This window comes from Sebastes umbrosus, chromosome 11 (genome assembly GCF_015220745.1).
Source record: "Sebastes umbrosus isolate fSebUmb1 chromosome 11, fSebUmb1.pri, whole genome shotgun sequence".
Taxonomy (NCBI): Eukaryota; Metazoa; Chordata; class Actinopteri; order Perciformes; family Sebastidae; genus Sebastes; species Sebastes umbrosus.
The window spans coordinates 4,531,122-4,556,658 of NC_051279.1; the positions used below are offsets into that span (position 1 = coordinate 4,531,122).

Genomic DNA, 25,537 nt, shown 5'->3' on the forward strand with positions numbered 1-25,537 from the left:
GTGCGCGCATGTTTATGTGTACAGGTAAATCAAACTGACACAGCTCCTTTGAATGGCAGGAGCTGAATTACTTTTGCACTTCAATTTTGCACACCTGCCATTTATGGCAAACACTGGGCTCAGCATAAACCATAAAAGCAAAATATGTTGCTTCAAGATACAAATCAGAGCCAGTAAATATCCGAACGAGGTGCAGCGGTTGCAGGTTATTTGTTTGTGGGTAAAATTACTTTGCGTATTACATTATTGTGGTTATTATTGTAGGTCTACATGATGCGCTAATATGTGGGAATTTAGTGCAGATTTCTTACTTTGTTGGAACAACTCGTGTTTATTTTGAATAACAAAAAAAAGTGAGCAGAAAATCAATAATACCACAGACTAGGGGAAAATAGTTTTTTAAACGTATAATTTGCAATTAAATTACTCTTCTACTTTAACCATTTCTCCATGTTTCTCTACACTTTCTATCCGTGGAAACATATTCTCAGTAATAATGCACGGTAAAATATGGTGATCATATTCATAGTCTTCTTGCACCAGAAAACAACAATCTGGGTGAAAAGCACAGACTGTATATAAGAAGTGGGCGTAGTCACTGTGACGTCACCTATTGGTTTGTGAACTGACATTTTGTAGCCTCGAGTTCGACATTTTCTCCGTCACCAACTTGTTTTTTTGCAACCAGCAGTGACACGAGAGGGTGGAGCTAAGTCCAACGAATGCTGAATAAGGCATTTTTAGCAACCAAAATGTTACAATTAACTTTCATGAACTGAAAGCACACTGTGAAAGGGTTAAAGTTCTACGACAAAAACGCAGTGACCTGTCAATCACAAGGTAGCCCCGCCCTAAAGCATCCCCTGCTTTATGGTCTATTTGACTCTAAATGGGACCATCATTTACTAAATGAACATCATGCTGTATTGAAGAAGACTTGAAACTAGTGATTGAAACCATAAACTCATGCTTACAATGTTTATGAGGTAATAAATCGAGTGAGAAGTAGGCTCATTTTCTCATAGACTTCTATACAATCAGACTTCTTTTTGCAACCAGAGGAGTCGCCCCCTGCTGGCTGTTAGAAAGAATGCAAGTTTAAGGCACTTCCGCATTGGCTTCACTTTTCAGACCAGGAGGTAGCCCACACTAAAAAACTGAGTGTTAAGTACTTTCAAAATTTAAGAAAATGTTCTAGTCCCAACAAAAAGTACTAAAAAGTACTACTGTATAATATATCCATAAAAGCTAATACACATAGTGTATGCTGCTACTGATCATTTAAGTGCAGTTCTCACATTTGTTTTCACATGTATGACTCATTTTGGCGTCCATATTTCACCCCATGACACGAGAGTACTTCACCAAACCAAGGGAGGGTCGATTAGGTTGCGGCGCGGTGCTATGATGCACACATTTACACATGCAGGACAGAAACAATGCATCCATCCGAGCCGTCTGTAGGCAGGCGACCATACCAATCAGGTCCCAGCCAGAGGTCGAGATGACAAACACAATAAGGCAGCAGATTCATCACCCCGTGTGCTCTGACAGTAATTGTCCTGGGTCCATGTCACAGTCCCCCCTGTTAAAAATACAAGGGATGCTCCTTTGACAGAGATGACATCGGCGCCAGTCACATGCATTTAAGCCAGACACCTCCTCTATTTGTTATGACACGCTTTCAATTTAGCAAAAGGGCCCCACCGAAGATGAACAGTACCCTTCGTGGGAGGAGAAAGGCCTGGGACAGCAGGTCGGCGTGTGTGTAATTTAGACTTGGGTAGAGGAGGCGAGACGTGTGGACGGATTTTGTTTAATAAAAAAAAGGCATGTTTTTGTCTTGTTGCTAAATGTGAATGTTGGCAGTACAAGGGCGAGCTAGACGTCCATCTCTGGGGGATACGGCAGCTCAGATCGATAGGTGGGATGTCAGATTGAATTGAGGTCACTCTTTGTCTCCCCAAAGAGGTCCCACTTACTGGCTCACTATCAAAATGTAGCGGGGTATTAAGAGAAAAGGAGGGAGTGAAGGGGGAGGACGCCGGACAGTTGTATCGGTGACCCTTGTCTTGTCAGAGCGGCGAGGCTTTCTGTTCTGCAACATGTTTATTCTCAGTTGTCCTGAGAGACGCTGTATGCTTGACACTGACACTGGTCTTTTGAAGGATCAATAACCTGATGAGATGTGATGAGGCTGTTGTTGCTTAATTCTATCTAAATGTTAAACAGACTGACTATAGAGTCTTTCTGCTTAGCTGAGTGCACATCTGACTGTGAGAGTGAATATCGTGGCAGGTGGGTGGAAGCATTGCAGTCTACGATGAGTCGATGTAATCAATGACTCGCTCAACACAAACTGCATTGATTTACATTTCTGATCATTGTTTTAGTCATTTATCAAGTGAACTGAACAAGCATTAAAATGTCTGTCTGTTTCTTATCATTGTACGGTCGGTGGGCGTAACCCCGTGTCCAGACCGCAAACATGTCCAACGGGTTTTTTACTGCATGTCTCACGTAACAGATACGCTCTGATATTAATCTATGCAGCTGTCTGCACCGGCTCCGTGCAGGCTCGCGTCTCACCGGCGTAATCGCAACCTGAAGTGTTTATTTACGCTTCAAGTCTATTTTTTTTACAATACGCGTGTAAATGTGAGGTTGACGCCCAATAAAACTATTTTACTACATTACTACTATTTCCTAGTGTTGTCACGACACTGGAATTTCTAACTTTGATACAGTAGCTTGAAAAATATCGATATTCAATACCATTTTCAATACCACGGGGAACAATTCACTCAACATTGACAGCATAAAATTTTTGATTTTTATTAAGTTAGTGACTAGCTGGTGAACGTATCTAGCAGCTAAAGAGCCAGACATATTTCTTAGGAGTTGTTGGAGACCAGACTAGAGCAAAAGGAGAGTGATTACTGGACTTACATTCATCAGGTAGCCAGAAACATGACTCTAAATTAATGCTAGTTATCACTCACTTTGTAAACACGTACACCATTTTTACTTTATATACGTAAGGCAGTAATACGGTATGTCATTGTCGTTTACAGCTCGCTCTGCTGTCCCCACATGGCCAAAAACATTCAATAATACTGCTTTGATAATCCTTAATTTACTAGTCTGAGTGATATTCAACAGCTTCCAATTAAATGGTCATTTTCACATCTTTTGCTTCTATGTCACCGCATTACAAAACACTCCGAGTCCTTTAGCTTTCCATGGCTTCTACAACCCATAATATTTCATGTAGCATGACAAATGCAGCTGAAAATGTCAGCCACCAGTGTAGGCTTTGCAAATGGTTTCAGGGAACAAGACAAAGCCAAAGTTCATTTTGAGTTTCATTAATTTCCGCTTGTTTTTTTTCTCTGTATGATTTATATTTGAATGCATGACAAAAGAGCCAGGCCTGAAACTCTTTAGCGAGCACGCCCTCTCGACACTTGATATATAGAGCAATGCGTCTCCAAAGCTAATATTATAATGAATTGGATCTGTGTCTACGTGTGTGGCCCAACAGTGGACTGTTTGTGAAGATGTCCCAAAAGCAATACCCCCTTCTCCAGAATCAACAGACCCCCATTTAGCATTCCCAGATCCCCTGAAATGAAACGTTCATTTTTCCATAACTATCATCTCCGGCAAAGCATTGCGGGGGAATTGGATCTGTCTGCGCACCGCCCCTCTCCACTCAGATCTCATCAAGCGTGGGTTGGAGTCACCGCTCTCCCACGGAAATTGCTCTGAACGGCAGGAAAATGTACATTATTGAGGTGCAGACCAAAAATGTCATTGGCCCCCTTCTCATACAGACAGCACCCCCCCCCCCACCAGCGTTCCTCTTATAAATCCTTAAAGAGGGCCCCGACTCCAATGTATGGCAACACCATCAATATTGATGTGGGAGAAAGTTCTTCCAAAGCCGCCTCAGTCACAGAACATTAATATTGATAGTGTTGTGCACCAGCCCGGACGCTCTAAAATGGTAATGGCATCTGGACTAGGGGTTAGAGGCCAATATCATTGCTGAATATGGACATGGCTGTTTAGCAGCAAGCAGGACGGGAGGCCATGCCAATCATCGTGTCCTCTTCGTCAACCTGACCAACCTAAGAAGGGCACGTCGGGGGTCACTGAGGAACTTTGACTCTCACTTCATTTGATTTGATTCTTCTAATGAACTTTTCCCAGGACGGGCCCAGTGAGATTAAAGATGCTTTTCAAAGGAAGATCCAACCAAGACGTACCATCAAGAATCATTTTAAATTCATTTCATGGGTCTTACCTGTGGCAAGGATGGCTGAAAAGATATTTTGTCTTTTTAGCCATGGCTCTGGGGATGGCAATGTCAGCCTGTCTGTCAGCCAGTCGGTCCAACAACCACTTGGGTCCAGACTGAAATATATTAACAACTGTTCGGATGGATTGCTGGGAAATTTGGTACAAATATTCATGGTTCCCAGATGATGAAGCCGACTGACTTTGGTGATCCCCTGATGGTTTCTGTAGTGCCACAATACGATTAACATTTTTGGTTTTAATCGAAATGTCTCAACAACTATTGGATGGATTGCCATGAAATTTAGTGCACACATTCATGTTCTCCCCAGGAGGAACTGTAATAACTTTGGAGATCCTCTGACTTTTCCTCTAGTGCCAAGGTGAATTTTAATTTGTCCAATACTTTGGTTTATGACTAAATATCTGCAAAACAAATGACAACGAATGAACACATCAGCAGAACACTTTTTGTTTATTGCTAATTAGCTAATGTTTGTGTACAGATTATTTGTCGGTGAATAAATGCTACGAGGCTACAACTTCTCCGCTCTGTGCTCCGCTCAAGACCGGAGCCAACTTCCTGTATCTTGCAACGCCGGCTAAGACTCTCTTAAGGTGGGCTGCTAACCAGCTGCTAACCAGCTTTTCTCCTTAAACTGATGAGCCGCACTTAATTAATTATTAATGTTTATTTTAACCGTTTTAACCGATAGCGTCAATTGGTTAAAATGCATAATGTCAGTTAACGGTTAAACAGTTAATTATTAACATCCCTATCTGAAATTGTTGCACATTTAAAAATAAATACAACCTCACAATCATGTTTACACACCGACTCAGAAACTTTCATCCGAAAGATGATTGTTTGACCACTCGAAGCCACCGTCCGTGCAAACGTCATCATCCAAATTGGCATCTGATAAACTGATGATCCCAGCACAAAGCATTTTACAACAAAGAAATAAATGAATACATACTGTAGATGCAGAATTTAAACAGAGATTATGGCAGGTGATTGCAGAGCAGTTTGGAATCAGGGATGGTTGCAAAACAAAGGATGTAGGAAAGATTAGATAGTAGTGATTGTCCTCTAGGCAGCTAAACGATAGCTTCTTGCTAATGTGTTGGTTGTGTTGTCTTGTTGGGCAAAGACCTTTAGTCTTGTTTGAAGGTGGATGGCATTCAACTTCTGGGTTTGGGATTTCAAAGATGTAATCCTTAGATACTAAGAGCACTGGATTGGGAAATGTTTGATCCATGGGCTCAGCAAACACAGAACAAGTCATGATTTGTTGTATTTATTGTAGCATAAATGTTATATTTACTGTATCTGCATTTACTATAAAACATTACAACATAAGATGCTTCTAAGTCATTAGGTCCTCACACTTGCATGCCATTGATTGCATTATGTGAAACATAGGATCCAGTGTTTTTGGAGCATGCTTAGGGATGTTCTTTTTTCTTAATCTGTCTCTTGTGACTTTATGGAAGTGCAGTACTAAAACGCTGGGGTGCCCCTTTAAGGACATATGAACCAAGTGACCTGATTGAATCACTCTTTGCATGATTTTGTCATCCTTACATAATTGACTAAACAACATGCTTCATTTGCATGTGACTTTGATGCATTAACCTGCGGCGGACGGTACAGCATGTAGCATGCATTTTATCAAGAGTTACCGTCAGCCCTAATGATATCATGGCTCTGTCGCCGTGGTGTCCTCTGCTTGTGCAAACATATTACACTGAGGCTGTTTTCTGGGTCAGTAAGTTAAATATTTCAGATGGTTTATTTTTAGCGCCGTCTGTTTCCACTTTGTGCATGCGCTGCGCGGTGTGTGTGTGTGTGTGTGTTGGTGCATCTCTCACTATCTGCGATAACTGCAGGCTGCATTTGACCCACTAAGTCATCTCCACATGGCCCCCGGGGTTTATCAATTGAGTGTTGTGTGCAGAAGGGGGCCACCATAATTGGTTGCCAACTGACTGTTAACACATCCAACAACATACAGGACATGTATCGGCTGTGCTGACATTAAACATACTTTATACTTGGCTGTAATGTCAGTTATCTACCAGTCAGGGTTCACTGTTTGCTAGTTTCCATAAAGCTCAGTTTTAGCTGCTTGTGTTTACAAATCAATGAGCCATTAAACTCTTAAAACACCATACTGTTCCTTAGGGAGCTGTCTGTGGAGACATATTCATTATCTTCTTTTACAACTCTTTATTAGGTTGCTTGCATTTACTCACTGTAATGTGAATATAATCGTCCTGAAGAGTAGTGTAAATATAATATATTTGCAAATTTCCCCACTGTGGGACTAATAAAGGATTATCTTATCTTATTCAGTGTGCTTAAAGCAGTGGGAATCTAAATGACATTAGATCACTTGTACATGGCATTGACCCGACTGGGTGCAAAGAGGGCACTGTAATTGCTGCAGAGACGAGTGGTCATTGAACTGTGAAAAGCAGACAAGTTTTCCACAGATTATGAGAAACTGAACGATTGGAAACTGCCCAGGGGCAAAGGTCCCATGATAGTTTTTGACCTTACCACATATGTGGAATCAATGCAGGGCTCTGTTGTTGACCTTAGCCGTTCTCTGCAACACATACTGCTGTTCTGTTTCCTAAAGACAGAACTCCTACAGTATCCATGCTCATCCCCTGCTGTGCTTCTCTCTTCTCCCGCCCTCATTCCATTTAGGTTTTCCTCATAAAGTAAAAATAAATTCTACTCAATACAACCTATTATATGGTAAGATTTTTCCTTACAAAATTGGTTAAAATTAAATTCATAAATAGTTTAAAGTATACAAGGAACTTTTATCTGGTTCAGTCTCAATTTAATACTGACGCCTCTATATGACCTACATAAGCAAACGAGACCATCAGCGAGAATATTTGCTATTTGTATGTAGTTATTCTTAATACCTGTCATCGGGTCCGATTCCCCACAAAATCAGACAAAACCATTTACGGCACGCGGCTTCTCAGCGGGGCCTCCAGCAGCGACCTGCAGTCGGAGCTCTGGTGGGAGGTGAAGAGCTCCATGCTTTGCAGCAGCGGCTCCTCCTTCGGTCAGGAGCAGAGCTTGGCCTCGCTGCTCCGCCGGTCCTCGCTGGGAACCAACAGCGACACCACGCTGCTGGAGGCCCAGGCCACTTTGCTGGACCTGCTGGAGGGAAAGGAGGCACGGGAGAACTGGAACCAGGACGGCGCGGGGCTGTCAGACCCTGCTGCAGTAAAATGAGAGGTTTTCTAAAGGGACTCTGGTGCTCGGAAACACTCCCACTTCTGTCCACAGGGACCGCCAAAATCAACCCACAATGAAAGTTCCTCATAGTAGTAGGGGTGTAAGAAATTATTGATACACATGAGTATTGCGATATTATGTTTTGTGATACCATATTCGATCTTCACTCTATTTAAAACTGAGCCAACTACAACCGAAAAATCGCAAGCGTGTTAATTCGTTAAAGAAATTAGAGTTATGCACTATGAGTATGACTAGGCTGCATATTAGTAGCAGGGTTTTATTAGATAAAATGACTTGTCTTCACTTTATCCTTTTGATTGTTTCAAAGGGTAACAACTCCCTCTGACTCTTGTTGTCCTGGCACTTACACTCACTTCAGCATGTGAAGTCTGTCAATGCTTAAAATGAAGTGGAACCATCTCGACGGTCTTTGCTCACAAACACAGTGAAATAAAGCTTATGGAAACAAAACACAGAGAATAAAGATAGCACATTTTGCAAACCCTGTTTCGAAAGAAGTTCTATCCTGGCACTTCATCTGTAAACGGACTTGCAGCCGTCCCAGGCGCAGCCACAGGGCTCCATTGTGCCTCTGCCAAGCTGTGACAGGGCCCCGTCCAACTTCTCACCTGCAGCATTGTCCGCCCGGGGAGCTCAGTGCAGCGTAATTGGGAGCCGAGATTCCAGGACAAGTTTCTTTTTGTCCATTTTGTGGGAATCACTGACCCGGACGTGTGAGGTCACAGCTGTGGTAATTGGTGCTGGGTGATGCAGCTGTGTGTGTACGTGTGTGTACAGTACAATCTGTGAACAATTGTTCCGACTTACACCGGTTGTATACGGACAGTATGCGGGTGCTCTCGTTGCTGGCTAGTGTTTGTGTTTTTTTTCAGTGTTGGCGACTGACAGTTTGTCCCAGAGTTGCCTCTTCTGTCCCTGAGCTACAAAGGCATGAGCTCTACAGACTGTGCACCTTTGTTGGACCACTAAAAACAAAGTGAGTGTACCACACAGTCACTGCTTTATCTCTGTAGAAGTGGCAGCTATTAGCATTCAGACTATGAGAAATACGATGAGAGGGAGATCAGAACTCAGCTTGGCTTTTACCCAAACTGCTTCCTCTCCACCTACAGATTGTCACTCTGCATGAAGCCACACTCGCAGCAGTGAAGGGCACTCCGGATTAAGGTTAGGGGTATAAATAAACAGGTAAACTGTGAGACACACACAACTCTTCCTAGGGTTGGGGGGGGAAATCGATAAAGCACAGCATTGCGATATTTTGCGTGGCAATATCGGGACGTCAAGTAACGATCTTTTATTATATAAACTATTAACCTCTTAACAATCCAATCAGTCTTAAAGCTAGAGTAAAGACAATGGTATTTGGGGTGTAAGAAAATATCAATACACAGGAGTATCGTGATTACATGTTTTGTGATACTGTATCGATTCTCAAAAAAACTGTATTTATTTTTAATTAACCTCTTAAAAAAAATTCCAGCCGATATTCAATCTTTCGAGATCGACATTCCATAGTTACGCTAAATTTTGGTGAGGAAAAATTGGCATGGCCATTTTCAAATGGGTCCCTCGACCTCTCGTCTCAAGATATGTGGATGAAAACTCTGAGATGAACAGATTGAAACTGTATCTTATTAGATTGGTACTTTATTTATTTTTCTTGACACTAATTTGGATGTAGCTACGTAGCTAGCTAGCCATGTAGAAGGATGATGCCACTGTTCTTAATCCTGCTTCCTAAACTCTGAATGGTCAGTTGTTTTCCAACCCGGGGGAAGCAGCCGTCAATGAACTTGAAGAAAGTACAGCTGGCAAAGATCCCCGACAGTGTGAATGTGTAAATTAATAGTTTTATAATATCACTGCCACATTTAGAGCACGATAGATCTGACTATAATTACATTTGTGTATTCTGTTGATGTGTTGCTTAGATGTATTCTTATAGAATAGAATAAAAGACACTTTATTCATCCCATTGGGTAAATTATAACATGTATGACAATTTTAGCCTTCTTATGTCAGCTGTAACCCGGACGTTGTGAAACGGACTTTGAATTATGCTCTTATATATACTTTTATTTGCTCCCAAAGCAGTAAGCAGGCTTACTTTCATATCTTATGGTCACCAACATAAAAGTACCGGTAGCAAAGTAACGCAAGGCAATGTCTGCGGGACTTTAAACGCACCAAAACCGACGTGTCTCACAGCTACATACTGTACAGCTCAAGAAACTGATTCAGATAGCCTGAGTGAATATATGATCTGAATATATCAGAGTATAAATACTGATTTTCTGTTATTGTGGTTATATAAATTTAATTTTTATCTTTATCAAATTTGAATGGCAACATTGTGAATGAAGCCATTATGTTCTATTTTTTATTTGCTCCCAAGTCCGTACTGCCGGGGTTGCAGCCTGCTTCGGAGCAGGTTAGTTGTTCAGTATAAGTTACTATGGCGGTAAGAAATGAACCACCGTCGAAGGACTGAAAACCCAGGGTTAGACCTGAAGTTACCTCGCTAACCCCAGATCCTGCTTCGTAGCACCGGCCTCAGTTCAAATGAAACCACATTAATACATCAAAAACACTCAAGATTATGAAAGTTATAAAGATCAGGACACTTATTTGTCCATGTTGTTAGAATCACGTTGAGAAATGATATCAACAAAATAATGCACATGCAATGAAAACAAAGAAAGTAGATTGTCAATGGAAACTTCTTGGACCTGGAAACACTGACCCCCATTTGGCCCTAGAGGTGAAACCCCATCCCAGGTCATGATAGGTGATGCCGACACCGGCCTCCCCCCCCAACTGACCACCTGTCAGTCTACACCCGGCCTGGGAGTCCACTGCCTGGTCTCCATGGCAGTTGTTTCCACTGTCACAGCCCCGGGACGCCACCACCTGTCATGACCTCAGGGTGCACTGACTAATGGAATAGTCACTAATAGCGTAGGAGTGAGGCATCAGTCTTGGAGGATTTAGCCGTGTAAAGCCTGTAACATTTTGTACTAGCTCTCTAGTAGTTAAGCATGATCTGTCCAAAATCCTTCAGTGAGAGATAGAGACATGATTTCCCAGACCTAGACTAATCCTCTTTACATTACGGGACCTGGGTTTAACAAGGGATATTGACAACGGCTTGACTCACGTCTGGGCCAATTTACTCGGAGCTGTCCACAAAGTTCAGACCCAGGTCATTGCCACCAATACAAAATCTAGCTGCTCTAAAAAGTAAAAAAGAAAAGAGTGAAATACAAAATAAAAAAAACTTGCCATATACAGTTTATATATATATCAGTGGAGGCTGGTCCATAGAGGCAGAGGAGGTTTCTCCTCTTCTATTTTTTTGAGAGGCAAGAGGGAGTTTGAATTATAAAAAAAAGAGTAATTGGTTAAAATAAACCATCACCAAATCTCCGTATCATTTATGAAATAATTTTTCTTTCTTCTTTGGAAAAATCCATTATTCAAATTCTGATTAAAATGCCTCAACAGTGACACCTGCAGGGCAGAGGGGAAAGGGCAGCCTGTGTGTGTGAAGTGGTTGTGGGCATCATGAGAAGTAGGCTAATTTTCTCATAGACTTCTATACAGTCTGACGTCATTTTCCAACCAGTGGAGTCGCCCCCTGCTGGCTGTTAGAAAGAATGCAAGTTTAAGGCACTTCAGCATTGGCTTCACTTTTCAGACTCCGAGGTAGCCCACTGGTTTAGCAGGTGGATTTTTTTCTGGAGATGGGCACTGCTCCATCCACCCAAGCCCCCAGGAAGAGCACCGGTCGTTGATCCCAATTTTCGTAGTGGCCAAACGGTGGTACTGCAACTTCCGTGTCCGTCACGTGATGCCATTGGGCCCAAAAAGACTTTTCCCCATAGACTTACATTGGGAAAGAGACGTCTGTAACTCAGCGGATAATTTTTTTTAGGTAAATCAACTTTCCTGTACGAACACTCTAATAGTCCTTATTTAAATCATTAGGTCCTAAACGTTGTAAAACGCACTAATAGCCGAATCCTGAGTTATTTCCCTTCCTCCGTTCATGTGAATGAGACCCAGACCATGACGACAGAGTAGGCTGTGACGACAGAGTAAGCTGTGACGACAGCGTGACGTTGGGACCCCGTGATCGAGTCATGTGACCGAGCGGACGCTATTGCGCATGTTCCATGTGCCCAAGATCTGGGTACTTTTCCAGACGGAAGTCGAGCCATTTTGGCTTCATGCGCCACTGAGCATAGGAATGAACGGGGCCCCGCCTCCAACGCTGGATCCAGTTCTCTTTATACGTCTATGCATTCACTCCTCCATAGAAGTTAAACTTAAATGTTTCCATTTTGTAATGAGTTTTAGCAGCTAACTGTGTTCCTTTGTATCTGTAACCTGTTCTGGGTTGGCGGAAGTGATCGCCCTCCCTGTGACCCTGTCGCTAAGCAACCATGACAACACATTAGTCTTGACTTCTTTTTTTTTTTCTCAGACGCAGAGTGATACTGAAGTGCAAAGGAATTAGACATCATAGCAGTTGCATGTGGTTATTATATCACGGCTATGAATCAGATTGCTTGATTTGAGCTACCTGTTTAATAATGGTCATTAGTTTCCAGTCAATGATCATCAACTGGAACTTATTTTTAAAATTACAAAATGAAGTATACTGAAATGCATGTATGTTAGAGCAGCTTCAGCTTGATGTTGAAGCATGGGGATGTTGATTCCAAAACTGGGTGTCAGGATCCCCACAAGGGTCGTAGGATAAATCTGAGGGGTCGTGAGATAATCGCCAGGGAATGGTCCAGAAAAAACAGTCTGCTAAACAAAATATGATTATTTTTACTGGGGAAATGTATCTCTTAAGGCCTCTAAAAATAAAGTAAAGACTGAAATCACATTGTGAAATGGTCACAGCCAATACCCAGTGAGGAGGGGTCAAAAACAGATATTACTTCATCTGGGAACCGCTGATGTAGGACACTCTTATGTTCATGGACACAATGCAGCAACACCATGGATATTACTCACGATGGGAAAAAAACTGGGAAACAAATTTCAGATAGTACAGTGCAGCAATCAAATACAAGTTTTCAGCTTGATACAGCTCACAAAACGAAAAGTAAGCTTAAAAAATGTAAGGTTTTGTTGTTATTTCTGATATTTTAGTAATTATTTATAGTTATTTCTAAAAAATGTTTTATTTATTTTTAATTTTTTTAGTTAAAGGGACTGTTTGTAACTTTTTACACGTATAAATCTACTGGGTCGGGATCCCATGCGCGCTCGCGTGTGGCCAGAAAATGCAAAACACTCGCCTGTGAATATCATATGTCTTGGGCTTTTATTGTGAAAGTTAAGAACGTCAGGAGTGGATCCGGTCTGCTCTGCCTTTGTGAAGGTTGATAACTTGGTTCGGACTTCGGAGCCTCCGTGTTGTTGTTTCATAAATATAGGGGCAACTCAACACGTTCAGCTCAACGTGATTGGTTGATGCCTTTTATTAGCGGTGCGAAAGCTCAGAAACATGGACCTCCTTTTGAAAAAAAAGTGTGTAACTTTTTTGCCGCAAAATATCAAGTACTCAAGACAAAAACAACAGTTTCGAAAAATATATTGACGTGCGAATTAATTGCATGAAAACTACGCTGCCGGTGTGTAAAAGCCTTTAGGGGTCTCGAGATAATTACCAGGAAAAGGACCTGAAAAAGCCTGAAATGTTTATATTTTTCTGACTGTTCTCTATTGTTTGGAGGCATTAACACGGTGTTACAACACATTCATTCATTGTATACCAACTTAAAAAACACATGGACTTCATAGTGTTAGTAAATATGTTGTAGAAGTGGGACATGGTGTCAGTCCATGACCAACACAGGGTCTCCCAGCCATTCCTCCAGGGACAGCTCTGTGACCTTTTCACATACGATGTGTGTGGTAGCACAAGTAACACAACTTGTTCTGGCAGAACTCTGTTGTGATGCCCTCCAGGCTGGACACCAGCATGTGGTCTACGTGTCACACGCACGCACGCACACACACACACGCACACACACACACGCACACACACACACACAGCGCCCCCGTGACCTCTGGCTGACACACTCTGTGACCTTACAGTAGAGAACAGTGTTGATGCAGAGTTATTAAACAACAAGGGGATCAATCAGAAATCCTCTTTTCATCCCACACGGCCGTCTTAATATCCACCAGCATGTGCCTGAAATGCAAATGTCCATATGTTTATATGACTGAGTAATGCATTTAACATGGTCAGTGTCTAAACAAACAGCAGTGTCATTACAGGGTATGATACAGAGCTGGGCCACCACATACAGTCACCTCTCAATAACCTCTCAATAACCTCTCAATAACCTCTCAATAACCTCTATAATAGGCTTAGCAACAGTGTTTACAAACATGTACTAAAGCTTCTCTGCACTTGGAGGATTCAGCCACACAATCCCATGTGTCTGAATATAATGTATTCACAGTATACAGTCATTTTTAGGGCTGAACCTAACTGTTATTTTCATCGTCGATTAATCTGTCGATTATTTTCTCAATTTATCGATAAGTTGTTTGGTCTAGAAAATGTTAGAAAAATGTTAGAAAATGTTGATCAGTGTTTTCCAAAGCCCGAGAAGACGTCCTCAAATGTCTTGTTTTGTCGACAATACAAAGATATTCAGTTTACTGTCATAGAGGAGGAAAGAAACCAGAAAATATTCACATTTAAGAAAATAAAATATTTACTCAAACTGATTAATTGATTATCAAGATAGTTGGAGATTAATTTAATAGTTGACAACTAATTAATTAATCAATTAATTGTCAGCAATCTAGTCATTTTTTATTAATTTTTCAGAGGGTATGTCTGTCTGTCTGTCCATGTCTGTCCTATTGTAAATTAAAAACTTGATTAATGGAATTAGGGGCAAACTTATTATTGCACTGTAACCAGTAACCACATAGTAATTCTATTTTTGATTTATTGATTTATTTTTTTGTCCATTTTTATTTTTTATTTTTTATTTTTTATCTTATCTAATTTTGTTATAATTTAATTGATTTTTTTTCCATTTTTATTTTTATTTTTATTGTTTCACCTCATGTAAAGCGCTTTGAATTGCGTCTGTGTTTGACAGGTGCTTTACAAATAGACTTGCCTTGCGCCACATATGGCTCATCACCAACAGACTATAAAACACAAATAAAAAAGAGACACCTTGTTATTTTGATGAGAAACCCAAACAGAAAGGAACATTTAAACCTTTAAAAGTTAATTTATATTTACTAATTGATCACTGTGGTGCCTTAAAGATAAACTTTGTATTAGTATATGTTAAGAGACTGGATGGATGGATGGACATTTGTTTGTATTTTTTTTCATTGACTTTGAGAAAAGCTGCCTTGTATTCACAGCGGTGTTGCCACAGTGACCAAATCCTTCCGCTCTGTTCAGAAGAACTTCAAAGAGCTTCAAACTGAATTCACACATTGTTTCTTTGAGCTCTGTCCGGCCAGCCTTTAATCAGCTGATGCAATTTGTTAGTTTAGACATGTGATGTGGACGGCCACACAACAGTCCGTAAAGTTTTCAGCCCAAATAAGAAGAAGATTTGGGCTATTCTGTGAAAGAGGAGTTTCTCTATGTGGATTCTGACGAGTGTTGAGTCTTTATTAAAAGTATTTTAAAATCAATACAATATAGATTTAGTGAAACATCATTAGCTTTAATACACAAGCGGTTTGTGGCTTTTGGACGCAATGCTGTCACACAACATCGGCACACGGCTGTCAACACAACAATGAAATATTACGATGACTGTCATGTTTCATCTGCATCCTTTCCCATCCTGCACTTAATGATGGTGCTGATAATAATATAGAAAATCGTTCTCCCACCAGTATTAAACCACCAGGGGGGGAAATAATATAATTCCAGTCACAGCTTTTAGAACAAAGACAAACTAATATAGATGAGCAGTGTTGCATAAAAAGAAGTTAATGTATAATATTATCACACGGTATATCTTTTATTTTTTTTGTACAGAGTAGTAGCGTACGGAGTGAGTAGTGTACGGAGTAAGTAGCATACGGAGTAGCATACGGAGTAGCGAACGGAGTAGCGAACGGAGTAGCGTACGGAGTAGCGAACGGAGTAGCGAACGGAGTAGCGAACGGAGTAGCGTACGGAGTAGCGAACGGAGTAGCGTACGGAGTAGCGTACGGAGTAGCGTACATATTGTGAACTACTTTTAATACGCGCTCACACAGATGTTGCACCAAATGAAACTGACTCCATTAAGCTGCTGTTCTTGCTCTTTATGCACCACTAGTCTAGAACAAACTCCCAGTAAACCTGAGGTCTGCTCCAAAGGTTAAACCTTTTCTATCTGCCACTGCCTTTTATCACGTTAAACGTGGAGTTATTAATTCATGTCTCTCATATCATAATCTGCTTGATTACATTTTTGTGCTCCTATTTTTATCCTCGGTTTTATTTTAATCATTTAAATCCTATTTATCTATCCCTTTATCACCTTGTTTCTTTTATATGTTGTCTTAATGCCTTTTTTTATGTTTCATGTAAAGCAGTTTACTTTGAATCGTCCTGTTGAAATTTGCTATACAAATAAACTTGCTTTCCTTGCCTCTGCACTTTGTGGTTTAACTCAACCAAGGACATTATTTCGGCCTCCAGAGAAGCTCTGAGAAATGTTTGTATAACTAAGATGCCAATCTGCCCCTCAACAACCACCGTCGAGATGCCCTTGACCCCCAGCTGCCTGGCTGGAGCTGCTCAGCAGCCTGCAGTCGTAGGCTGTGGTTGTGTTGAGCAGCTCCCTGGAGTGAATGTGTGTAAAAGTATAACTGCGAGGCATGCTGGTAAAAATGAAACTGAGCATGCATGCTCTCAGGATAAAGGTTAAAAAATTCTTTAACATTGACAACTGACTTACCATTTCCTTTTAAGGTCCATTTGTAGAAATACAGACTTCCACTCCTGGCACTTTTCGACCTCGCGTCGTACCTGTGGGATATGAATAAGTCATCAGAGGGAAGTCTTTATTTCGCCAACTAGCTGAATGTAAAACTCAGGTTACTCCCAGCTCAAAGAGGAAGGTGAGAGGGTAGTTGTGTCCCATACGAGGAGCTGTTTAATGTGTTTCTGTTGCCATGAAATATTTCTTTTGCTTAGTGTTTGAAGTCTGTCAAATAAAGGAGCAGAGAACACACACCACTCTGTGACTTACAGGAATTTAATTTACACATTTATCATTTATTTAAATTATTGATGTTAACAGATTATTTATTTTTAATGCATATCTACTGTAATGGGGCAGCAGTACTATACGTCATTAAGGTGCAAATATAGAACTTCCATCTGAATATTGTGGATAGGAGGATATAGCATGCAGACCCATAATAACGTTTTACCTTTACATTCTACGTTGTCTGTAATTAACGGCATCATCAATTTTGATCTAATTACAAACTGCCCCATCCTCCATGTTTTTCACTAGTCTGAATATTGTTTAAACAAGCACCATTTTAGTAAGGGTTTAAATCAAAGTTTCATCACGATACAATAATAATATATTGATTCTTTGGACAACGATATTTGCTAATATCCCAAAGTCTGCCACAATACGATTTTGATTTATATCAATTCAGGGGCCTGCGATTGATATGAGACAATATCATACACCCATTTAACACAATCAGTTACATTTATATCAACTCAAAAAAAGCCACTAAAATATGATTTGACAAATTGTATTACTGGGTTCTTTCATACATTTAAATAAAAAATCTATTTTTGATAAAAATAAAAAATATAAAATTTCAAAATAAAGGCATATCTTAAAGATGATAAGTAGCGATATTTTCACTTTGCATTCGTGCTGGGTAATATATCGATATTATGATATGAGACTAGATATCGTCTTAGATTTTGGATATCGTAATATCGTATAGCAATATTTTGTAAAAGCACCAATAGTCAACCCTACAATATTGTCGCAATATCAATATCGATATATCGAGGTGTTTGGTCAAACATATCGTGATATTTGATTTTCTCCATATCGCCCAGTAAGGATGCACCGACACTGATACTGACTCAAATAGTTGGATCGGGTATCGGTGAAAATGGGGTCAATCTATTCAATTCAGTGCCATATACAATATAGACTGGAATTTTAATTACCTTTTTAAGTTTTGACCAATTTTGTTGCATTAAAAAGTTTCACACCTGAATTGTAATTCCTGTTAATTTAAAAAAAAAAAAATTTTACCAGGTTGTTGGTGTACAATTGATTATTTTGATAATAAATACTAGTTCAGTGAATATATATCGATGTATTTATTTCTTACATTTTGTTTTATAAAGTTAGGAAAGCAATATTTAAGTCGAGCCTGATGTTGCCTTACACATAAAAGTGAGGCACCCAGCTGATTAATTAAACTCTGGTATCAGATCGGTACTCTGGACTGAAAAGGTCAGATCGGTGCATCCCTATCGCCCAGCCCTGCTTTGCACCAATGATATTTTGTATCGTTGATCATTGAATCGAGACATCGACCCAGATCGATGTATTGTTACACCCCGACATTTTTGCAGCATCCAATCAGATTTGAGACGACAGCTCACCAGAATTTACAAAGGATTTAAGAATAAATGGGTGAAAAAAAAAAGAAGAAATCTGAGTCAGGGATTGGAAGGACAGTGTAGATCTGGTATGTGTAATCACTTTGTTGTGGCATGTTGACATCTTAAGTCAGTCCTAAAGCAGAACTGACAGCGTAGGAGTGGCCTGAGAGGGGGGGCAAGGGTACAAACCTTACTTTACACCCCGGGGCTACATCTTCTACCGCAGCCTTCAAAAACGAAAAAGAGCGATGTAAATTTCTAGATTTGAATGCAGAATGAAACAGTAAATGCCCTTGTGTTTTTTTTTTAACCTCAGCCATCATCACCCCCCGTCGCCCCTCCCTCTTCTCTCCGTCTGTCTGTCAGCTGAGCACAAAACAGAACCAGGATCATTATGTGTTGTGGTGACCGGTCCGTGACCCCACAGTGCATTCTGCTGTGCCCTCATGGGTGTGCCACAGTGGGGGTAGATAAAGAGCTACCACAACCTCTGACACGTCTGGTGGTGTGTTTTGTTATATGCACAAAAGCATACGTGTATTTTTGTGTCGGTGTGTGCGTGTACATGGCACACCTTTAGGTTCGTGTGCATGTTACTTTTCTACATGATTGCAAAAGCTCTGCGGATTAGCATCTGCCTGCTATAAGGGTGCGTAGGGCAAAGGGCAAGGTGAACATGCATGTTCAGTGGATCAATGAGTGTGCGTGTGCATGTGTGGGTGTTTTTGTGTGTGTGTGTGTGTGCAAATTTCACACCAGTAGAATGAGTGGAGTTGTTTCCGCCACAGTGATGATGGAATTATCTGCGTGTAACATTGGTAAAGTGTGTGCGCTGTTTGTTTTCTATGTGTGTGTGTGTGTGTGTGTGTGTGTGTGTGTGTGTGTGTGTCTGTGTGTGTGTGTGTGTGTGTGAGCATCATCCCGTAGGCTAGCTGCCGCGGTTTGTAGCTCCCAGGGAGATCCGTGACCGAAGATCCTCAAGTTTAGAGTTCATCTTCAGTTCATGGAGAGGTTCAGCTGGCGGTCAGCGGGCCACTGTTAGAGCAGCTTCTCTCTCTCTCTCTCTCTGCTCTTACTCTCTAATACCAACCCCCCACACACCCACCCACACACACTCTCTCTTTCTTTGCACACAGCTCTCTATTTTACTCAAACTCTTCCCCTCTTCGATGTTTCTCTCAGCTGATCTTTTGCCTTCTGTTTGACCCAGGTTGTGAATCAATCAGGTGGCAGAAAAAGTCTACAAAAACAATTTTTTTTTTTACTCATTCTAACATTCGTGTCTCAGCTTCGATCAAACGAACGCTGAGAAATAAAACTTCAGAGTCAATGAGGGAAAATATGTGCAGGTGTTAGCGCAGAAAGTCCTTCACTGCCTGTTGCAGAAATAGTTTGTTAAATTGAGAGTTAATTTTTAATATGATTTTCCTCTGTTTTCCTCTTTTTTTCAGCACATAATGCAAACAGCTTGTCCCTTTTTTGGTTTTGATTTGGTGGCTTGAACTGACTCAACGCTAATCCTTTTTTTTCTTTTTTTTTTTTTTCAGGTCATTTATCCGCATCATATAAATGAACCTGAAAGCTTTTGTTTTGGTTTTATGATTGGAATTTTGATGAGGACATACAGTCCTTTTTCTGCTTGACTAGCGTGTGCCGTGAGCCTGATGACCGTTATGGCTGCAGAAATTTAATCAGAAACCCCTTTGTCTCTCATTACAGGAAAACGATGACCTATTTCAGCAGCTGACCTCAAACAAAGTGGTGCCGAGAGTGTCGGGACTCGATCTGAGAGCCTTGTTTTTGGGCAGTGCCGCGCAAAGTGGCCGACCTGACCTGACTAAGATTAAAGGTATGATATGCAGGAATTTCCTTAAAAAACAATGTATAGACTGATACTAAAATAATGTGTGTTGTGGTGTCTTTATCTGCAGAGACGCAGCCCTCTTCCTGTATTTGCTCTTTTCTTCTTACTTTGCTGTGTTCGGGACATTTCTGGGCTTCAGCAATAACATTTTATTTCTCTGATTCACTGCTTTGTTCTCCTTCAAACAACTGGATTTATTCAAGTTTCTCACCAAAAAATTAAATTTTTCATGATTGCATTTGAATACATCATGATAATGCTAGAATGTACCTTTGCTCATTTTTACTAAATAGAACTGAACGCATCATAGTGTACATCAATTGCAACTCCTGTGTTGAAATCAGCAGGACTAGTTAATGTTAGCTGTTAGCACCCGGTAAGCAACACAGTACTGCACGGAGCTAACGTTAACCAGCTCTCGTCCTGCCGATTTCAACACGGATTTGTTGTTCGCAGTGTAGCATTATCAGGGAAAAATTAGTTTGTGTCCTTTACACATTTTCAGGACAGGACTCAATAGTCTCGAACCCTGACGGTACCTGCGATACTATTAAAACACGAGTAACGTCACGTTTTCAGAATTTTGGCATCGACCTAGCACCGGTTCTTGTAAACATCCCTACTCACTAACGCCGCTCCCTCTCTTCATTCACTCTATAGCTCGGTGATGTAATTTATACATATATACAATGTTCACGTCATTTTTGTAAATTAATTAGTGAACTGATTTATATAATATGATTTTACAGGGCGAGTGAGAATGAGTTGGTGTAGATGTGTAAATAATGAAATAATCATTTAACTTGTAATAATAATAATGGTCCAAAATGATGTAAAATTGCATAGTTTTATGTCAAAAACCTTCAGATTTTCTTGGTGGGAGGACCCCCAAACCCAATATCTCCTACTATCTTTTTATTTACTGTAGAAATTCAGAATGTGTCCCTTCATCCTGTTGCATAGTATGTAAGAGCATCCTGACTGGGACCTGAATGATACCCTACTATAGGCTACAAATAACACAAGAAAGGACTTTAACTATTAGCACTAAACACACCACCTTAACCCTATAATGTTCCAATGTGAATATTATTGGAGTATTATAGGCCTACTGTAGAAGATGCATAGTCCAAGTATAATAATAGCAATAAAACCACAGCTGGTTATGACTGACACAGTGTAACACGTTTAAAGAAATAATGAATAAACAGGAATAAATCACAGGATATTACTGATACCGGCCGATACATACAGTATGTGAATAAGAGGAGTACTGGCACTTATTTGTTTCTCCACTTCAAACACTGGTTCTTGTTATAAATCAAAGGCTGACTTTACCCAGAATAGCCCTAGTGTTCACGTTTTCACTCATCCATTTAACAAATATTGAGTTATCCTGTTAATGTTAATACAGTCTGTCTGGCAAATGCACTGTATAACTAATTGCTTTATGTACAATGACCAGCTTTATTATTTCTAAGCAGCTGTTTCCTGTCTGACCTGACAGTTCGGCCAAAAACTACTAGCCAAAAGAACAAAACATAGAACGAAGGTGAAGCTTATTGAGGCTTTGTTTCTAAAATAAATCGTTGAATCACTTTAATTGACCAGATGTTTTAGCCTGTATACCAGAGAAATTACTTTACTTACTTTTTGGAGATTAACTATCAATTTCTTGATGTTTTACTGATCATCTCGCCTTTTTCTTTTTGGACAGAATGACCTCGGCTTTGTTGCTCTTGGGTGAATTTTACCACCGACTTTGTGGTTGAAGAGGAAACTCCCCAGTGGAAGAACAACTCAATAAGCAACTGCTACAGTAAGTGCTAAAGTGAACTGTTGTTGTTTCGGCTTCACCAAATCACTGGCGATGTCACAGCGGGCTTTGCCATGATATACAGTGCATGTTTGCAACCCTTCACCCTCCATGCCTGTCTGCTCTGATGTGGCCCAGCTTGTTAAGCCAACCCATTGGCTTTGATCCAAGAGGGATAATACCAGATTGAAGGGGTTAGAGGCAGTGTAAGAGTTTACCACATGATACAGCCAGGACGTGACACCGGACAAAACAAACCGGTCACACGTTATTGGCTTAGTTAAGCAAAGACGCCTTAACTCTCAATATGTTGCACTAGTTGGTAACAATATGAAGAGATAGTATAAGAGGCTTTACTGTTTATTCCAAAACATGACATAGTACTTGAAGAATATGTCTCCCACACAACATACATACACTAGTTAATGTTAAAAAAAAGAATCATTGTTTAGCTGATAATACATTTTTGGTTTGATCTTGTTTATGATTATTTTATTGTGCATAATTTGCTTGTTCACAAATAACATTCACCGTTTTAAACCAGGGAATTAACAGCTAACTTTAAAGGACCAGTGTGTAACAATTCGGGGGCTCTACGGGCAGAAATGGAATATAACATTAATAAGTATGTTTTCTTTAATGTATTACACACTGTTCCTTTAAGGGGTCTTGGGTGGATGAAAGGAAAAAAAAAAAAAAAATGCACTTCATGTAATTTTAATTCAAAATGTGTGTGTGTATACATGTAATATAATTTTTTTTTTGAGGATGAACTTTTCAAACAGCACACTCATACAAAACATTAAAGTAGTGTATCCATAGGGACATCTATGAAGTTATTAGAATGAGCGACTCTATGCAGAGGCAGCTTTTTGCATAGTTGGACCAAACTATGGGCTCAGCAATGGCACCTGGCGATGAAACCATCTTATCAGAACACAGGCTCTGCTGCCTCTGCTCTTTGGCTCCCACCGCGATATCGTATTGCTGAGTCTCACTTTGCATGAGAAATCGAAGTGCAATCCCGTTCTTTATGGCCGCTGCCCGCGACCTTTGTCAACCCAGCGAATTAACCGAGAGGCGTATCAGCCACGCTGGCCCTTTTCTCCCAGAGCCTGTCCTATTAACTGAGTGAGGAGCACGGTGCGGGTCACACTTAAGTAACCTTATCTTGTAATTGGGTTCAAGGTTAAGTGACCCTGGAGCACGGAGGTCCGGGGGTTAAGGTCACAGTGTCAGGCAGAAGGGGGAGCTTTTAATCACTGATGGGGCTGGAAATCAAGGCCCGGGCTTCTGCTATCTGGCTAGGCCGGACCCGCCCACCCCCATCACCTCCAGCCTCATTCACATCCCACGTGAAGCTGTCCATGTAGGCTGGAACAAGGTGGGGTTTAGGGGGGTCGAACGGAGCAGTTGCCAGGCAACCCATATTCAAGCCAAGGTCTTGCAAGCTTTTAACCTTAGCACAAATCGATATGGACGGCAATTGGGCTAATATTCATCGAGCAGATGGGAAAATTAGGCGCAGGTCTGCCTGCTGGAGATAGAGGAGGGACACGCTGTTGGTCTAACGGTCATAGCATCACTCAGACTCCTCTAATTGAATGTATTCACAGCGAGGGAAAAGCTCTGAATAGTGGGGAAAGGATGACAGGGAAATAGCTGCGACAAGCTTTTTAATGAAGCAACATCTCGTCGAGCTGTGGCACTTTCTTTTCCTCTCTCATCACTTCCCCTGTCCTTTTCTCATCTCTCTGTTTCCTGCCCTTATAGCCTATCATCGTGTCCTCATCTATTCCCTTCCTTCCTTTTCTGAATCTCTTCTTTCTTTTTGTGACATATCCGAATGGTTCTTTCCATGTGGAATGCATAGTTTGTTCTGTGACAATATATATATAGGCAAAGCACATCGGCAAGAATTAGCGATAATGCTGAGCTGCAGCAGTCATCTTACGTAGTGTAAAACAAAACGGGTGTTCGGTGTTGCGGTGGCAAAATGTTTCTAATTTGTGTGTGATTACCGGTGAATAAAAACACGATCCATAGTTTCACATTTCTCAGGTTATTTTCGGGTAAAAAACATCCAAACATCTCGTGAAAAAAAGAGCAATGTTTTAATTTCACAACTGCCCGTCCTCCCCCCCCCTCTTTCCCTCCCTGTCTTTTAGAGAGGGAGATGGATGACCACTGGTGGAGGGGTTCAGGCAGCATGACCCATAGACCTATCCATTGCCAAGGGCGAGGAAATAGCCCAGATTAAAGAGCTTGTAAATAATGGCCCATAAACATCTGCCTGTTAGCCGGGCCAATCCATCTCAGTCTCCCATCTGGTCCTCTCTTTCACTCGCGCTCTCCCGCTTTTGATTTCCTCATTGCGAACGGTCCACAGGGCAAATGCATCATCAGACCAAAGTCAGTCATATTCCAACACAAACAAACACGGAGATTGACCCTGGGGTCGTGTACAGTTCAGATCCCCAGCAGTCACTGCACCCATGACTCAACCCAAAGACAACAAAGAGAAGCATTAGCTATGTTTTCTTTCCTTGGGCTTCCTTCCATTTATTAGAGCCTCGGTGTGTATTGCATTTTTAGATTAGCATAAGGCAAAAGTGAGCGTATGCACGTATTTATGTACAACAGTCATGAATTGCCCTAATTATTTTTTACATGATTACAGTTGTTTTACCGTCCACCCTCCTCTTTGCCAGAGTCAAACCTTCTTGTTAGCGGGGCCTCATCAGAGTTCCTCCCTAATTAGTGATTAGGCGTTGTTAATGTTGGACTCCCAACATCTGCTCCGAGGACTGGCCACTTGTACTCTCTCAGATCTCCTGTGAATAGACCCCTGGCACCGCTATTAACCACCTCAGTCGTGGCCTGACTGCAGGTGGCAAATTAGACCAAACAAAGGGCAGGCAGACCGAGGCTGAGCTCTCGCCAACTAGCCTCATGTACGGTAAATACTTTGTCACGTCCGAGGTTCAAACGGCTTCACTGATGATCACACTACAGGAAAAGTTAAGGGATCACCAAAGTTCTTAGGGGAACATGAAAATGTCAAATTGACAAATTTAAAGCTGGCGTCGGCAGATCGGAGCAGATATGATTTAAAAAAGTTATTTTTATAAAACGGTCAACATATCCTGACAGTAGTGCATGAGACAGGTAATCTGAAAAAAATCATGTACCTCTGTGTCCTCAAAAAAACAACCAATCAGAGCCGAGCTGGAGCCTTGCCGTCTCTGAGCAGCTGTCAATCACTCGCAAACTCCGATCAAACGGTCAAACTAGGCAGCGCTGATCAAATATGAATCAATATTCTGTTACTGTAATGCCTATTTCTCTCCTCAAATGTTTTCAGAAACATCTTGTAGTGTACTGTTTAGCTGTGAAATGAGAAAGTTTGATTGGAGTTTGCGAGTGAATGAACAGCCAATAGTAACGCTCTCTCTCTCTCTCTGAAATGACCTGTGATTGGCCAAAGTCTCCCGTCGCGGGCTAGATTTTTTTAAAGCCTGAAAACAGAGCCATGAGGAGGTGTAGAAGTCTAGTTTTCTCTCGGGATGCTTGAATTACAATATGCTGAAAGTTGCCCGATGA

General features: G+C 41.0%; 1 long non-coding RNA gene across 1 annotated transcript in view; it reads right to left on the reverse strand.

Moving 5' to 3' along the window:
• The window catches only part of LOC119497055, a 34,243-nt gene extending 12,197 nt beyond the window's left edge, over positions 1–22,046 (reverse strand). The window contains exons 1-2 of the long non-coding RNA XR_005208863.1: positions 21,769–22,046; positions 16,561–16,631 (exon numbers count right to left, since the gene is read on the reverse strand). This is a non-coding gene — a long non-coding RNA (uncharacterized LOC119497055). The remainder of the gene's footprint in view (positions 1–16,560; positions 16,632–21,768) is intronic.
• Positions 22,047–25,537: the final 3,491 nt, after the last annotated feature.